At 36.0% G+C, this 5,277-nt stretch overlaps 1 pseudogene; it reads right to left on the reverse strand.

The window, feature by feature from the left end:
* LOC111962754 (retinol dehydrogenase 12-like) overlaps window positions 1-5,277 on the reverse strand; it is a 34,683-nt pseudogene that overhangs the window by 7,364 nt on the left and 22,042 nt on the right.

Consider the following 5,277-nt stretch of genomic DNA (forward strand, 5'->3'; position numbering starts at 1 on the left):
CTTGCACACAAAGAAATTCTGAATTTTGACAGATTCCCTTGTTGATTCAGGGAAACTGCTAAATTAAATTTTTCAGACACACACACACTCTACTCACCTTGACTCCTTTTCACATGGTTTTACTCGTCTTTAGATTTAAGGTCTCTATTCAATCTGTATTTGTGATTTAGCATTCCCAATTATTCCATTACATTTCAATGTTCCGTATTAGCGGAGACTGGTTCAAGGTAAACGCTGCATATGTCGGCGCATTTCTATTTGCGCAATCTGTAACGATTCAGAAATACAGATTGAATAGAGGCCTAAGAATTCTTTCTGACAAATCACATTTTCAGAGGTGGGATGTCACACACACACACAGCACAAACAGTCCAAATTCCACTGTCACGGTTGGAAAAACCAGTCCAAATTCCACTTCACGGTTCCGTGAGCCCAGAGACAGAAATAAAAATGCTGTTTTCATTACAACATGTGTAGGCTTTACAGTTTGTTCTGCTGGTTTATTGAGTGGATTTGTTTTTTCAACTCATTCTGTAGTGTGGCGCTTTTGTTGGGTCCCCACCATACCAGGGCAGAAAATAATTTATTTTATTGAAAATACAAACTTTTAAATAATCAAAGGTAGTGGAATATAGTATATATGAGTTTCGACTAAGAGCAACATTTTTCTTTGAAATTCAATAAGGTCTCAGAAAATTTTTATAAATGTGAAAGTATTTAAAATACTTTCAAAACCATTATATTATATTTTTATTCTTTGTATACATTTTTTCATTAAAAAAGATTCACACCAGATACAAACATCACACTTACAGAAGCACAAAACCACAAAAACTTAATCTGCCCGACAGATGCTCACTATCGAGTGGCCATGGCCTTAAATTGTATCAATTTGTCTTTCATCAGTCACCCATGCTATATTCAATAATAAATAATGAGATATTTCCTATTGCTTAATGATGGGAGATTGATTGATTCCATTTTTTTAGTATCATTTCTTTCTAGATGAGAAGAGAATCAGCCCATGTGGTATCTCACTACACCCCCATATGCATGTCTTGAAATATGCAAACAGACAGATTAAAAGTAAAGTTTACATTGATAATATTCTGACAGCAAACTTACTCAGCTACGCAAATAACTTATTGAGAAAACCAGAAAATATGGATTATATGAAGTCATTGTATGTTTTACATATAAGAAATGACTCTGCTGTTGTTGCGTATGATTTGTTTAATTGTAGCGAGTTAATACAATTCAAGTTTGGAAACGTAAACCACATCAGACTTAGGTAAGATGTAAAATCTTTCCACTTAATTCTATGATTTTATTTGCACATTCATAAAAGTAATCAAAAAAACTGACATAATGCCTTTAGTATACCTTTTTTAAACGAAATGTCAATATCAGGTGGAAAAAAAAAAAAAACAAAAAAAAAAATAGAAAAAAAGGTAGTATGCTAATTAACAGAAATAATTAACACGAATTTGGCAGGCCAATGCATATAACATAGAAACGTTAATATTATACTGAATAGTTTGAAGAAAAAGATCTGTAATCTAAAATTTAAAGAATAGTACTCATGCTTCATATATGTAGTAACTGAAATTTATAAATAATTATAGTTAGTTATAGATAAATAGATAACATTAAATAATAAAAGTATCATGTTAAAACAGATTCTTCCGTAGGCAGAGAGGAGGAACAAAGATGACGATGATTGGAGTAATTCCGAGTATTCATTTTAATAAGAATACTTCAACAATGAACAAAACAATAAAGTAAACGAACGAACGAACGAACGAACGAAAACGTAACAGTCCCGTATAGTGAACACYAACACAGGAACACAGGAACAGGAACAATCACCCACAACCCACAATGAAAAAACAGGCTACCTAAATATGGCTCCCAATCAGAGACAACGACTGACACCTGCCTCTGATTGAGAACCATATCAGGCCAAACACATAGAAACAGACAAACTAGACATACAACATAGAATGCCCACTCACATCACACCCTGACCAAACAAAACATAGAAACATAAAAAGCAAACTATGGTCAGGGCGTGACAGTATCCTTATTTGTTGTAGTCCACTTAAAGGACTGCTTGAGTTATTCCTTTTCATATTGTAATCATCATTTTTTGCCTTAAATTGGATTTTTAGAGTGTTCTGGAAATATTTTTAGCAAAGGGGGCATTGAGTTTTCAGTATTGGTCAGGTATATCAGGAGATTATCTGCAAATAAGTTTAGTTTATATTCATATTTACCAATACTGATACCTGTTACTTATGGGTCCTGTCTAATTCCTTCTGCAAGCTGTTCAATTGGCGGTGCAAACAGGAGGGTGGAGAGGGGACATCCCTGTCTTGTGCCCCTTTCTAAAGCAATTTCATCAGATAATGTATTATTTGTGCATATTTTTGATTTAGGACATTTATATATTATTTGTATTAAATTTATTATTTCATCTGTAAAGTTGAAAACTTCCAAAGTTTTGAATTTAAAAAAGGCCATTTAAGATGGTCTAAAGCCTTTTCAGGATCAACATCCATTATTAATAAATCTATATATTTGTCAATATATATTTGTTTTTATTTAATTGTCACAGTTTATTAAACTTGTGTCTATAATCATTAGGGGACTCTCTAGATTTTCCTGATTTTAATATAACTGAAATAACTGTTTGAGACATAGAACTATAAGTACTGAATTGAGTGACATGTGTTATCATTTGTGTAAAAAGGGGTGCTAATTTGTCTCAAAATGTTGAATAGAATTCTATGGYAAAGCGATCCAGTCCTGGTGCTTTTCTCTGTYWAWYTMTTWWKASWYTYRYWWATWTWTWTTTMMGSGKMKTCTGTTTTCTGATAATTGCTTCACGGTTGTTGAGTCTAAGAGGACTATAAGGTCCGTCTAACTGTTGTTTAATTCTGATGTATATACATTTTAATTGAAGCCATTAAAATTGTCATTAATCACTTTGTTATTTCTAATAACAGCATTTGTATCTTTCTTTTAAAATTATAACTGGTTTAGCATGTATTCCTTTTTGTGAGAGCTGCAAGATATTTACCAGGTTTATTTGCCATTAAGTAATATGCTTTATTGGAGTTTGACCTGTAATTGTTGGCTCTCTTCAAAAGTAAAAGACTGTGTTCTTGCTTAAATTCAGAAATGTGATTTTCTTCTTTACCTTGTAAAGATTTGTTATGGTCTTTTTCTAAGATAGAAATAAAAKATTTAAGAAAAATAAATCACTTAATCAGATTTAGTTTTCGCCAAATATTAGATTATCATTGAGATTATCATTCCCATAATGTATGCCTTAAAGGCATCCCAGATTATATCGGGGGTCGGCTTTTCTCTATGTCTACATTTGTAATGGTAACGGCCTCTATTTTTCCAGGCATTGCGCTAACGCTAATTAGCATTGGCTCACGAAACTACCTCTAGCTTCCTTGATACTGGACACAGAGACATACAATTTGTATCCACGAGTTAATCTGACTCTGGGGAAGTATATAAAGGAGTATGCCTTTACGTGTTGAAAGAAGACTAAATATCCCAAAAGTACCTTTTTGAATCAACTACAGCCAAGGTAAGTGGAAAATCTGAGTAACCATCCCTCTATAGATGGTATAATGTGTGTTTGAAACAAGAACACTGACCCTCAGATGGTCAAAGAGGTTCAAAGTTGTATATGCAAAGCATCCAATGTTTGCAAATGGCTTTGAATTACTCTTCAGTAGTTTCAGGTATCGTACAATTAATTGCAGCTTTCAACCTTTTCAGTGGCATGTTGAWAGAGTCATACAGTAGTTAAGCGCCACAACCTATTTATACTTATCTGTACAAAATATCATTGGTTAAAATGGCTCAGCTGGAAATTATCTTTAAAAAGCGCGCTGTCGGTTGTCTGGTGCAGTAAGTCTCTTTAGTTTCCTTGTGAATGAAGTGAGACCCAACACATCCTGTTCCAATACATGTTACAACCAGGACCATAACAATAACAAATCTTTATATCTCACACATTTTCTTCCCAACTACAGACCGTCTCAGAAACACACTTTTTCCGGAATTTAGTCAAAGGAGCGATGTCGACAAGCACATTGCACTTGAATGTGATATCCACAAAAAGCAGGGAGATTGCCTTTAAAATGTGTGTTGTCATTTGTGCAGTGTTGTAATGGCTGTCAAAGTCGTTCTCCTCCTCAGKRGAGGAGGAGCATGAATCGGACCAAGATGCGGATTGGTAATTGTACATGTTTAATGTAAACAACAAGAAAACACTACAAACTACAAAACAACAAACGTGACATACCTCAAAACAGTCCTGTGTGGTCCAAACACTGACACAGGAAACAAACACCCACAAAAGCCTACTGCCTATGGCTACCTTAAATATGGCTCCCAATCAGAGACAAATGAATGACAGCTGTCTCTGATTGAGACCCAATCTAGGCAGCCATAGACATAACTAGACAACCTCACAATTATCTATCCCATACACAATACAACACCCATAGACTAAACAAAACACACACAACATACAATGCCCACCCCAACTCACGCCCTGACCAACTAAACATAATCAAAATAACATAAAAATAGGTCAGGAACGTGACAAGTGTGGGATGGTAAAATAAAGTGTTAAACAATGTACTGTATGAATGATTTTCACCAGGGTGTTATGATTCAAAATGTTCACCTTGAAGAAAGAGATTCCGATCAAGTTGAAGAGGAACCGAACCATGAAGTTATAGTGTCTCATCACTTCTGTCATCACCAAACCGGGTGGACGGAGTTAGCTGTCACCCCTGTGAGACACACACACACGCACACACAGACACACTGTGACGGCCCTGAATATTTCTGAACCGTCTCAGTGCTTCTCCTTCTAATAGGCGATTCCCCTTTAATTCCCCATTAAATAGCCAGTGTAACGGATGTGAAATGGCTAGCTAGTTAGCGGGTACGCGCTACTAGCATTTCAATCAGTTACGTCACTTGCTCTGAGACTTAAGTAGGGTTTCCCCTTGCTCTGCAAGGGCCGTGGCCTTTTTGGAGCGATGGGTAACGATGCTTCGTGGGCGACCGTTTTTGATGTGTGCAGAGGGTCCCTGGTTCGCGCCCGTGTCGGGGCGAGGGGACGGTTTAAAGTTATACTGTTACATTGATGCTGTTGACCCGGATCACTGGTTGCTGCGGAAAAGGAGGAGGTTGAAAGGGGGGTGAGTGTAACGGATGTGAAATGGCTAGCTAGTTAGC

The sequence above is a fragment of the Salvelinus sp. IW2-2015 genome, linkage group LG1 (genome assembly GCF_002910315.2).
Source record: "Salvelinus sp. IW2-2015 linkage group LG1, ASM291031v2, whole genome shotgun sequence".
NCBI lineage: Eukaryota > Metazoa > Chordata > Actinopteri > Salmoniformes > Salmonidae > Salvelinus > Salvelinus sp. IW2-2015.